The 13,892-nt window shown below is 41.9% G+C and overlaps 1 pseudogene; it reads left to right on the top strand.

Annotated features, from left to right (window-relative positions):
* Positions 1–4,269: 4,269 nt before the first annotated feature.
* Positions 4,270–11,979, top strand: LOC117045885 (annotated as a pseudogene).
* The last annotated feature ends 1,913 nt before the right edge of the window (positions 11,980–13,892 follow it).

Below are 13,892 nucleotides of genomic sequence, written 5' to 3'. Positions count from 1 at the left end.
GACTGTTAGTTGTGTTCGGCTCTCTTACTTTATTCAGGAGCAGCAAATAATGCGAACCTAAATGGATGTAAATAGACACATTCACATTCTAAGTGACTCTGGTCACAGAAACTGATACAAAAACATTATCAAAAGCATGTTCAAGAAGCATAGTAACAAGCTGGAATGTGTGCAGCAGAGGGCAACCAACATGATCAAGGGTCTGGAAACGAAGCCTTATGAGGAATGGTTGAGGGAGCTGGGTATGTTTAGCCCAGAAAAGAGATGATAGCCATCTTCAAATATCTGAAGGGCTGTCAAATGGAAGATGGTGCAAGCTTGTTTTCTCCTGCTCAGGAGGGTAGGACCCGAACCAACGGATTTAAAACAAAATAAAAAAAATCCTTCCAGTAGCACCTTAGAGACCAACTAAGTTTGTTCTTGGTATGAGCTTTCGTGTGCATGCACACTTCTTCAGATACACTGAAACAGAAGTCACCAGACCCTTATATATAGTGAGAGTGGGGAGGGGTATTACTCAGAAGGGTGGTGGGAATGGGTGGTTGGCTGATAGGTGTGGAAAACCTGTTGACGACTGCAATTGATCTTACAGGAAAAAGCAAGGGGTGAGATGGCTAAAAATAGCTTTGTCATGTATAATGAGATAAGAATCCAATGTCTTGGTTCAGACCAGATTCAAGTTACAAGAAAGATTCCAATTGAACATTAGAAAGAACTTTTTGACAAGCTGATTGACAGCAAGAAGGTGGTGGACTCTCTTTTCTTGGAGGTTTTAAAAGCAGAGATTGGATGGTCATGTGTCGGATTCTTTAGCTGAGATTCCTGCATTGTAGGGGGGTTGGAGTAAATGGCCCTTGGGATCCCTTCCAACTCTAAATTTCTGTGTGAAACCAGGCACTCGGTGCTTTGTGGTATCTTACCTGAACACCTTGCTTTGCGCAGCTTGCATGCTAAATATAAAGTGGATTGTGCAAACCACACTAACTGTGTGGCTGCAAGCACATAAACAGTTTTGCTAATGGAAAAGTGCTTGTCTATTGGATGAGTAAACTCAGAAAATTTCATGACCTTGTTAGGGGTTTTTGCATGGGATGTTTCTCCTTCTGAGATTTGATTGAGTTTAAATATCTGGTTTACTTTATTTTTGAATGCATATTCTTGTGCTGACATGCCAGAGATCAGGTGCACATATTTGAAATGTGGCAATACTGTTAAGCATGGTCAAGCAGACTGAATATACAAATCGGCACACATGCGCACAATGTTGCAAGTGAACCCATTATTTCTGAATTAATATAAGATGTAGTTCTGAGTTGTTATCTGTGAGAGGCAAGAAATCTCTACACAGCATTCCTCATGCAGGAACTGGCATGCATTTCCTAACCAGCTGTCCCATGCCATTCCCATGCCTGCAAATATTTTGATGACCTAGTGCACACGAGTCATATGGCACGGACAGTTTAGGCATATTACAAGACTAATAATAATAATAATAATAATAATAATTTATTTGTACCCCGCCTATATCCTTTGCAAATTCAGTTCAACATGGGGTTTAACTAGTTTTGCTCAGTTTGCATTGTAGAACAGCATCCGCTGGTAAAATAACAGATACTTCTAAAATTTGGTGGGTGAGGAGGGCAAACCAGAGATAGACACTCCCTTTTCCAATGCCCTGCTGGGCTGGCACTGACAAAAGTGAGACTGGAGAGCTGATTGCCGCTGTTGCTTTGCTTCTACGTGCAAAGCCATGGTTTATAGGCTGTGGAACAAACCTCTGCTACAGCTTGTGGTTTCTGTGAGACAAAGCCATGGTTCAACTTTATTGAGCTGTGGCTCCAGCCTATTAAATATTTTCCAAGACAACAATGCCTACTCATTATAAATAGCTCATAACCCACCTACTCTCAGCAGCCAGAAGCATCATAGCTAGACATTAGAGATACCTGTCAGGAGTGAACATGGACCACTGGCATCAAATTGTATGGGAAACAGCCTTACTAGAAAAGCTAATCAACAAACTGAAACTGACGCGGGGACAAATAAAAGAGGACTCCTTCACCCCAGTATGGCCTCCCCTTAGTTACACACACGGCGCAACAAGGACCCACGGACAGCATACGAATCAATATGGCTACCTTGACCCAACAACACCCGCCCCCAATGGAAACAAATCTCAATGCAGCCAACTAAAGGCAACCATGCCCTGGGGCTCCCCCACCAACCTCTCTCACTGCCAATGAAAACAAATGAATAGAAAGAAAACCTACCCAAGTGATGCTGGGGGCGGCGGCGACCTCACACATGCACTAAGTAGTAAAATAATTTAAGTTTACCACTGCCCTCTCCCTTCTTTTCTTCTCCCCCACCCTTATATTGTATACAATTTTCACTTCTCACATCAAAGACCCTATGACCTGAAAACAGGGGCAATGCACGTACTTTTGTAACCCTAGAAAATCTTTAATAAAAGCTATTTCTGAAAGAAATCTGCTGGGGTCAGCACACTTGTACACTCTCACCTGGCCATAGTTTGAATTCGCACTGTGCACAAACCATCTCGGTAAGTTTGAACTTGGATCTACTGCTTGTTTTAACTATAGTCTATCCCAGCAGTGAGCCACCTGCAGCCCAAGGCTGCATTCCGTTGTCAGCCAATTATTAAAAGCCCTTTGCAAGTGGTAAGCTCAGATTTCTGGCAAGAGTGGTCTGTCTCTTCCCCCCCCCCCCCGACAGCCCATTGGAAGAGAGAGAAAAGAGGGTGGCAGAAAGGGAAGAGGTGACCATGCGTAGTTTTAGCTATAGCCCCTTCCACTGCCGGCAGATTAAGTGGTAAAGTGGGCAGATAAGGACTAAGAATGGCTGAGGACTAAGAAGAAAAATGGTGCCAGGAAGAAGCAGCACCACTGTTTGCTGCCCTGGGCTTCTTTGGGAAGAGGGGTGGGATGTAATTTCATCACCATTATTTATTTCATAGGTATTATCTCAGAAGGCTGCCCTTCTCCCAGCCTCAGAACTTACACAGTTGTTGCAATTCAGACCTGTGGTCTATAGAGAAAGTTTTTTACCTTTAATGGAGTATTTCCTCATTATCATAAATACTGGCTTCTTAAGACGAACTATTATTGATATCCATTGTAATCCTTCTCAAGTCAGCACATGATTATGTAAGAAACACCATTTACAGGTTTTCATGCAAGAGGTGTCACACCTGCATGACTATCACATGGAAAGAAAGCCTAGCTTGTAAATGTCTCTACAACTTAAGTTTCATTTCACGGAGAACTGAAACTATAATGATGCTTGCTAGCTGCTCTAAACACGGGAGGGGGGAATAAAATATTGGCAAGCATGTGAAAGGAAAGAAGACATGGCAGTTGAGATCTCCCTAGCTTTCAGCAGGGTTGTTGTTATTAATTATTATTATTATTATTACAGTATTATTATTATAGTTAGTGATTGGCAATATCAAAGATTGGCCAAACTCCAATAGCACAGATTTTATCCACAAGCACTGAAATACTACTTTGATGCTTGATTCAGGGACAAAGGGATTAGGGTTGTCCACTTACACACCGTTTTATATAAAATTTGCCTAGGCCAATTGTTCTGAATGAGTGCAAAGTTATCATTTCTCAACTATACGACATAGCGGAACTAAATCTTACTCATAGTAGTTCCACTGAAATTAAGGGACCCAACTTAGCCACATACATTAACTTCAATGGATCTACTCAGAATAAAAGTTAGCAGCTGGACACCTCTCAGTACGATTTATATTCATATTACCTATGTTTTATAAGCAAGAAAAACTATGTCCTAGATCTCAGTGAAATCATAAACCTGTGTCTGGGTTGTACCACTTCAGCCTGCACATGGGGGTGGGGGTTGTAGAACTGTATGCTCCTCACTCAGCACTATACAGTTACGATCTAGATGTCAGTGGGGAGGGTTCTAGCCTATCCATCTCCCTCCCATGCTGGGGAGTTTTATTTATTATTCTTAAGTATGGAAGAACATTTGAGTCTCGTCTCAACCTGCATTCTGAAGCAGCAGGACCCAGATACACTTTCATTGCAATAGCAGGTTCATGCTTTGAAGACAATGTAGGATATATATTTTTAAGAACCAAAAAAAAAAAAAAAAAAAATTCCCCTCGCTATTTTTAACTTTGAGGAAGTGAGCATTGGTGACAGCTGCCTCACATACTATTAATTTTGCAAGTTGACTCCTGGCGAGAAATGAAAAAGTACCCAAGTGACAGAATCATTCAATTGGTGAATTATCGTGCTCTCTCCCTGTATTTTGTACCTGACCTGAAGTTGGAAGGGCTTATTTCATTTTTCTCTCCATCTAACACAGCACACCTCAAAATCCTTCATAGAATGGTAAGTTCAATTTTTAACTGTATTCTTGAAAGCATTTGTATCTGGAAGCAACTCTTGAGTGCAATAAGTATTTTTGAGAATTGTATCATTTTCTTCTGTATTCTTCTTCATTCCCATCTGCTACCATCTGTTAAGGTGTATATTATATAAACATCTAATGAGTAAAACAGGAAGTTAACACATAAGTTAGCTCGTTTGGAAAAAAATGACTCTCCAAACCAATGGTTAGGGACCAGAAAACTTCAGAGGCTAAACCTCATATTTATTTCTGGAGAAAAGTGACATCCCTTTGAACTCCGTAGTAATTAAGGATAACAGCCTTAGTCTCACCTAGATACCAAAAGGGGTCAAGTGATGAGTTGTTAGTTAATAATAATGTGTTGTGTGGCTTTATTATAACTTGTAACTCAGTCAGCTGGAACTGGGCAAAGAAGAGTGAGACAGATACAAACCTTGCAAGAAAACAGAGCTGCTGGATTGGTCTCTAAGCCCCAAACTTTGCTAGTTTGATTGTCTACAACAGGCATAAGCAAACTTGGCCCTCCAGATGTTTTGGGACTACAACTCCCATCATCCCTAGCTAACAGGACCAGTGGTCAGGGGTGATGGGGGTTGTAGTCCCAAAACATCTGGAGGGACGAGTTTGCCCATGCAAATATTGTCGCTGCAGCTTGCTTTATCTTACTGACATGGCTGCTTCTATTATAAAATGGAATGGGCAATAAAATCACCCTACAGCAGGGATGAGGAACCAGTTACATCTGGTTGGCCACTGTGAGTGCAGAATGGACTAGATGGGTCATTGGTCTGATCTAGCAGGCTCTTCTTATGTCTTTATGTTCACCCATCATCCATGACTACTGAGCCATCTGGCTGGGGTTGATGGCACCTGGAGCTCAGCAACATGAGGAGCACCTCAGGTTCTCCATTCCTGCCCTAAAAGAATCAATGCAGATGTGAAAACTAACTTCAGCTGCTTCTATGGGGGAGTTCCCAACTGCACATGTTTGGACTGGTTCTGGCTAGAGCCAGTGTGGTGTAGTGGTTAAGAGCGGTAGACTCGTTATCTGGGGAACCGGGTTCGCGTCTCCACTCCTCCACATGCAGCTGCTGAGTGACCTTGGGCTAGTCACACTTCTCTGAAGTCTCTCAGCCCCACTGACTTCACAGAGTGTTTGTTGTGGGGGAGGAAGGGAAAGGAGAATGTTAGCCGCTTTGAGACTCCTTCGGGTAGTGAAAAGCGGGATATCAAATCCAAACTCTTCTTCTTCTTCTAAGTCAAGCATACAGAGATTAGAGCAGCCTTCACCAGTTGGCTGGGGGTGATAGGAGTTGGAATCCAACACATCTGGAGCCCAATGATTTGATACGTGAAAATTCGGCTCCTTCTCCCTTGCCCCTCTGTGTGGCCAGTTCCTTTCACTTCTGCTGTTCCTTATTTTTGCAGCTCCACCTCATGCTCCCATTAGGCTTCTGCTTGCTCCACACATCTCTACTTAGTTTCAATTGGATTAAAAAGCAGCAACACAGCTTGGCCAGCTCTTGCACTTTTACAAAGAACAGTAGCAGGCACAGCTGCTTACTGCATGGAGACATGCATTATCATCTGCTAACGGCTGCAGGCCAAGTCACTGTTAATAGCAGTTGCTAATTTTGTATGAAATATATATATATATTTTTAAAAGGGTGTGTCTGTCTCCTCACTTTCAGAGCCTCCTGCAGTTCTGAGTTGGAATCATTTACAGTGGTACCTCGGGTTAAGAACTTAATTCATTCTGGAGGTCTGTTCTTAACCTGAAGCACCACTTTAGCTAATGGGACCTCCCGGTGCCGCTGCACTGCCACAGCACGATTTCTGTTCTTATCCTGAAGCAAAGTTCTTAACCTGAAGCTTTATTTCTGGGTTATCGGAGTATGTAACCTGAAGCGTATGTAACCCGATGTACCACTGAATTTATTTTTCCAAACTGTCAAAATACTATTATAAACATTATAATAGAAGTTGTGGTGAATCGTAAACATCACTCGTTATCTCATTCAGTGATTCCTGAAAGTGAGGAAAGTGCTTCCGTCTTGACTCAGCCTAATATCAGAGCTGTGGACTCAAGCCCCGTGTTGGGCAAAAGGATCCCGCATTGCAGGGGGTTGAACTAGATGATCCTTCTGGGCCCTTCCAAGGACTCAGCTACACAGCTGCAAATAAAATGTTTTAAATGTGTTGTAAAGTGCAATATACAAATGTGACACTAGATGGTGACAGTGAGCTATGCAAAATTCAATGTATTTTTCAAAACTTTTTTTAAAAAACATTTTCACATAGTTTTTTATATGTGTGTAGATTCCCCCCATATGGTCCCCCTTCATCACACACACAGCTCAACAAGATAATGACAAAAATCTACCGACAGCATACAAATCAATATGGCTAACCTGATCCAAAACACCCACCCACCCCACTCACACAGAAAACCAAAGATCACCACAGCCAACCACAAAGGAACAAGCACACCCTACGCCAATCATGACCTCTCACCGCCAAAGAAACACAAGCGAACAACAGAGAACCAACACAAACGATGCTGACACCAAATCCTACATATACCAAGGAAAATAGAAACATCGCCTCCTCTACAGTTCTATGATTCTACCACAGAAAAATTTCATATTTATTTTATTCTTGGCATATTTCTAAAATGCACTCTCCTACTGCCTCCTCAGTTTAACAGGTAGTTCTTCATTGCAAGAAACTGATCACACCATGAAAAGAGGGGGGAAATACTTGTGCACACCTCTGGGCATCCAGGTAAGCACCCGCCTTCTGACATGACAAGCTGCTTAACTGAGCATTCACATCTACTAATCCACCCCCCCCCCCCCCGTGTAGTTAATTATGTTTCATAGTGTTGTTCTGGGCTCTTTGCAAATCTAATTAGCAACGTGGTTTGGTGTTACTTATGGAATGTTGCCATATACCCAAGATCACTATTTCTTAAGGGCAAAGTATTTCCCCCCATCTCCAATGTGTTATGCCCAAATTAGGACAAACTATTGTGAGTTTAAGCAATGGTTTGTCCAGATAATACAATATTAAACCATAGTTTACAATTCTGGCGTCTCTAAATAAACCAGGGTGGGCAGCCTTTATTCTGTCAAGGTGGGTGAGGGATAATCCATCAGGGGCCACATGGTAGAATCCAGAGCTAAAAAGAACCATGGTTATCCATTCTCTCTATCTTTCTGCCACCTCCTGCTTTCACTCAATCTCTCTCTTTGTCCTTGCCAAACATCTGAGCTTATTGCTTGCAGTGGGGCTTTTGAAATTGGCCACCCTGGGCTACAGGCTGCCCCACTTCTGGAATACACCATAGTTAAAACAAACTGCGGTTCTTGGTTCAAACCCAGTTCACCCATAACTGTGAGCCAAATTATGGCTTTACCTAGATGTACTTGTCCCCAGCAAGGAAACTGTGACCACTTTGCTCCTTCTCTGGTCCTGGACCTGTTACCATGAACTAAACCATGGGTTGGCTTAACCTGCCATCTGACACACAGACTCATCCCAGGCAAACAAGCAGTAGCCAATGTTTGTTCTATGGCTTACTGCTTATGGTTTGTCTGGGAGAGATTCAGATGACACACTGCACAATGGCTTAGCTCATTGCAGTGCAGCAATGATTTTCCCTCCCCAGGGGCAAAAGGGATCACACTAGTCAGTTTCATCACATTGTTGACTACTCTGAGACATGGGGAAGCAGCTGCAATTAATAATTCTGAAATGGGAGAATGCTCCTCTCCACCATTACATTTATAGTGGCACCAAGGGTCCACACTAGATGTTACAGGGCAACTGCATGCATTTTAGGCAGGTGTTTGCTCTGTTTGCACAAAAAAAGGACTGAAATAGAAGTGAAACCAACCTCTCCCATGCTTTGCCTTGTGTACTGTACTCCATAGCACCAACCAGTTCTCTGCTTGAAATCACTTCCAGTTCAAGCCAGGCTGCAGAAGAACTACCAGTACATAAATATTAACCAAGTGCAGTGACATAAGGCAAGAGGAAGGGCTAGCTTTGCTTCCTTGTGCACTCCTTTCTATTAAAAAAATAACCCTCTTGCTTTATAAGTGAATGGAGAAAACAGTGTGGGAAAGTGCTTCTTCTTGTCTGCCTTGAATTTCCCACCATTTGTTTCTCTGGGTGGCCATAGTTTCTAGTATGATGAGAGAGGGTGAAATCTGATCTCTGTCCACTATGGTATGTGCATCCTGTAGAAATATCTGAACTTTATAAATGCTTCATGCAAAGCCTCACACACAGCAATCTACCAGTACGTGTTTTGGTATGTGTATTTACAGTGCTACAAAACTCGCTGTTGCTTTCGCTACCAATATTGAAATGTCTAAGAGAAGTCTTTTAAGCCGAGTTTGTTGTGACTGCATTTTCCCTTCTGTCTAGGCAAATCACCTACAGCACACAAGCAGTTTGCTTTTCTCCATTATGTTCATTACGTTCCTGTTTCCAAGGATGGTTCCAGCGACACAATTCCCCAAAACCTTCCCTTGCGATATGGTTGCTGATAGCGAATATTTGCTAGCAATTGCAGTGAGCGTGGCCTCATAACATTCCCAACATTCACAGAAGAAATGCCTGCCAACATTACTAACCTGACACTTGCCATTAACCACATCCCAATGATTGCCCAAGCTATTTTGACAACCTCAAGAATCTTCTGGAAATTGATTTCAGGTGCAACTGTGTGCCTCCTATGTTGGGGCCCAAAAACAAGGTGTGTACCACGATTCCACAGATCAAACCCGGCAGTTTTGCCAAACTCCACAAACTAAAATCACTGTATTTAGATGGAAATAGACTCTCCGCCATCCCTCTGGATCTGCCTTCAAAATCGGCGTCTCCTAAGCTCGAAGCAAACCACATTTTTAGCCTCGATAATTGTCAGGACTTAGCAACGTAGAAAGTCTCTTCCTTGGTCAGAACTGCTATTACCGCAACCCTTGCAATGTTTCCTATAGCATTGATGCAACGGCATTTAGGGCCCTTGGGAAGTTAACTGTGTTATCCTTAAAAGCTAATAACATATCCAAAGTCCCACAGAATCTGCCATCCTCCTTGATGGAACTTTACCTTTACAATAACGTAATTCGGAATATTAGTGGGGATGATTTAGCCAGGCTTCGTAATTTGAAAATCCTGGACTTAAGCGGCAACTGCCCTCGCTGTCACAATGCCCCTATTACTGTGTGGAATGTGAGGGTAGGCAAGTATTTTATCAATTCCAGTGCTTTCGACTCCTTAACACAACTGGAAGTTCTGCGGCTGCACAGCACTTCCCTTCGCAGAGTGGACCCAAAGTGGTTTAAGAATACTATGAAACTTAAAGTGCTCGATCTCTCACAGAATTATTGGCTAAAGAAATTGAGCAAGGCGACTTTCTGAAGTCTCTTCCTAACCTTGTAAGCTTGGATTTGTCTTTCAATTTTGACCTGGGGTCATATCCCCAAAATCTGAAGCTACCAAAGACGTTTTCCACTCTTACTGCTCTGCAATTCTTAGGTTTGAGGGGTTTCATTTCTGGAAACTGGATAACCATACTTTACGCAATTTGATTCCTCTAGGAAATCTTAGTGTGCTGGATTTTGGGACTAATTTCATCAGGAATGTTGATGTGTCTAAGTTCAAAGCTTCCCAGCTCTTAAAGTTATAAATCTTTCCTTCAATAAAATATCTCTCATTTCAAGTGGATCCAGTGGTAATTTAAACTCTGTTCCAAAGCAATCATTAGCTGAGTAATAGTGTTGTGCTGAAAGATATGCATTACTTCAGATATGATGGGTATGGCCGAAGTTGCAAGTGCAAAGACAGAGAGGCTGCTTATCCATTGCCTTTTGCCGGTGACACTTCTTGCAGCAGCTATGGAGCAATGCTGGATTTGAGCAGAAACACATGTTTTTTATCAAGCCCTCTGATTTCAGGACCTCACTTTCCTCAAGTGCCTCAACTTGTCTGCTAATGCTATGAGCCAAACTCTCAACGGAACTGAATTCAAATATCTTTCCAACTTGAAATATCTGGATTTTTCTAACAACCGGATTGACTTGCTAAATTCAAATGCCTTTAAAGAGCTGGAAAAAACTAGAAGTTCTTGACCTCAGTGATAATAGTTACTATTTTAAGGCAGAAGGCATCACTCACATTTGGGCTTCATTGTAATCTTATTAATCTCAAAACGTGTTCATGAACGGGAATGAGATTTCTACATCCACTGATAAAGGGATGGCAAGCAGTTCACTCAAACTCTGGAATTTAGAAAGAATCGCTTAAATGTTTTATGGCAGGATGGGAATAATGAATTCTGGTCCTTGTTCAAGAACCTGACCAGCCTAAAGACTCTTGACATTTCTGAAAACTCTCTAACCTTTTTGCCTAGTGGCGTGTTCGAGAACTTGCCTCCCAAGCTCAAGGTGTTCATATTGGCACGTAACACAATGAAGAGTTTTAATTGGGGAAGACTTCACCTTCTGGAAAACCTAAAAACCTTGGATCTTAGCAACAACCAGTTGAGTACAGTCCCCCGTGAGCTGTCCAACTGCTCCAGGGGCCTGGAAAAACCTCAACATGCAAAACAACAGGATTAGAAAACTGACAAAAAAACTTTCTTCGAGGTGCCTCCCAGCTGAAACTTTTAGATCTCAGTTTTAACAAAATCAAAACACTTAGTAATTTCAGTTTCCCAAGAATGTTATTGACAAGCTAGACACATTAGTTTTACATGGTAATCCTTTCCGATGCGACTGTGATCTCGTGTGGTTTGTCTCATGGGTCAACCAGACAAACGTGACTATTCCTTTACTAGCAACAGATGTGACGTGTGCAGGCCCAGGTGCATGGAAAGGTAAAAGTGTGGTTTTCTTGAATCAGAATACCTGCGAGCTGAACTATTCTTTGATCCTGTACTTAATGACTGTCTCAGTCATCCTGTCTCTGATGCTGGTCACAGTAATGAGCCACTTGTATTTCTGGGATGTGTGGTACACCTATCATTTCTGCACTGCCAGTTTGAAAGGATATAAACGCCTCTCTTCATCCCAAGCTATTTACGATGCTTTCATTGCTTACGATAAGAAAGATGCAGCTGTAAATGAGTGGGTCCTAAAAGAATTACTTGAAAAGCTGGAAAATGGCAGAGAGAAACGATTCAAGCTATGTTTGGAAGACAGAGATTGGCTACCAGGGCAGCCGGTCCTGGAAAACCTTTCTGAGAGTATACAAGAGAGCAGAAAAACTATATTTGTGCTAACAAACAGGTATATCTCGAGCGGCAACTTCAAGACAACCTTTTACTTGGCGCACCAGCGCCTCGTGGATGAAAAGGCTGATGTAATCATCCTGGTGTTCCTTGAAAAGGTTTTGCAAACCTCAAAGTATCTCCGCCTCAGGAAAAGATTGTGTAACAGGTCCGTCCTTGAATGGCCAACTAACCCTCAGTCTCAGTGGTATTTCTGGCAGTGCCTGAGAAATTCACTAGCAGCAAACCATGACTTGAGCTATAACAAGCTTTTTAAAGAGATGGTATAGCTGAAAGCTGTCAACTTTTCCCTTTTCTTGCGAGGAATCCTATTCGGAATAAGGGAATTTCCCTTTTAAAAAGGGGAAAGTTAACAGCTATGGTATAGCTTGGTCACATTCTACAAAAATGTTCCGTAGTTTAAAGCCACACTGAACTGAATGAACGGAATGAGGCTCAATCTCAGCCTTTGCACCAGGCGAAATTTTAAAACATTTGAAGGAATAGCAGCAGCTCATGGAACATTCAGCACCTGCTGCTGGAATACAGGAAGCTTAGCTTATTTGAGACAAGTGCTGCAAAGGAAGCCTAGTTTGTCAACTGAACTTTTTAGATACTAAATGTTGGGATATGCTAGGAGGTTGTGGCAGATTTGTATATACTCTTAAACATCTGAGGTGGGAAAGATAAATAGAACAGAAAGGCTGTAGCTATAATCTTCTGAAGCCACTATTTATAATTATTGTATATACATATCCTTGAGAAACCAGAAGATGCATTATTACACAGAATAAACAGTGTATTAGGCAGTGTAGTGCCTAGATAACATTTGAAGCCACTGATTTAAATCTCAAGTCATCTTATAAACTCAATTGGGGGCACTAAGCCAGGAATAGAGACCTCTCGTCTAGGGGCCAAATATGGTGCCCCAGCCTTGAGAGTCTCTCCAAGCCATGTTTCTTAACCAGCCCTTCTGGCACCTTCCTGGAGTTTTCCCACCTGCCTAGAATGGGTTCTTGAACTCTGACAATGCCTCTTGCTTTCTCGGATGGAGGCTGGGTGTGTGTGTTATGCTTAGGAGCTAATCTACTGTTTGAAAGGTAGAATTTGCTCTCGTTGCTCTGCCCAGTTTTGCCTCTGGCCCCTCCCACCAAGGGCACACAGCCCCCAGAACATTGCCCAGAAGGGAATGTAGACCTCAACCCTCAATTAAGATAATCAAGGCATGCCCGCCTAAGCTCCTATATAAACCTCATCCCAGAGGGGGCCACTTCCAACCTTCCAGACCACTAGCTATAAGAAAAACAAAAATGGTGATATGTGAAAACAAAAATAAGACATAAAACAGAGTGTTTTGTTTACACATTCAGCTGGTCTGAGAGTACCTGTTCACCATGGTCTAATCTTGTGCAATCAAAACAGAAATATTTTAATAATATTTATGAACATTTTGAACTCTTTGATACGACGGCATCTATGACAGTTAACAAAAAGCAAGTATATATATATATTTTACCAAATTACTTCTCTTAATGGCTTAGATTTGCAGCTTTAAGATGAGAAAATATGCCACATCAAAAGTCAAAATATCAAATTTGAGGTCCTCTTTAAGTTTAAGGTCCCAAACCCGAAAGGTATTCCTCCCCTCCACTCCAATTGGCATTGATCCTAAAAGTAATTTGAGATTAACAATACTGTTCTATCTTACGGGGTTTGGGTACAAATTCTTGATATAATTATTTGGAATACTTATACTAATGTAGTACCTAACAATAAGAAGCTGTTTAATTCACCACATCGGATTATCAAAAATAACTTTTAAATGTATCACTCTTCGCCAACAATCTTAGTTGCCAATAACATTTGGACAATCCACATCAGAATCTGGAAGATCTGGGTCCAGAACACAAATACTTATTTTCAACTATGCCAAGCTGTCCAAGAGTTGTCCAAAACCAGAAATAGTATATTATTGCCCCCCGCCCTTTGTGCCATGAAGCAGTTCTGTGGTACTACAAGCTGCTACTGCTTTTCTGTCTCCAGAGTGGCTTCTATTTGTGTGTGTAAATATCTGCTTGTTATGGAAGGTAAATGTTAGCATTGTTAACAGTGTTTTACTTAACTGAATACTCCTGTGTTAGCTTTCAATAAACTTCATCTTAACCTCTTCCTGGTTGCAGAAGAATAAATTTGCAGAACTCCA

This window comes from Lacerta agilis, chromosome 4, assembly GCF_009819535.1.
Source record: "Lacerta agilis isolate rLacAgi1 chromosome 4, rLacAgi1.pri, whole genome shotgun sequence".
NCBI lineage: Eukaryota > Metazoa > Chordata > Lepidosauria > Squamata > Lacertidae > Lacerta > Lacerta agilis.
This window is presented reverse-complemented; position numbering and strand designations above follow the sequence as displayed.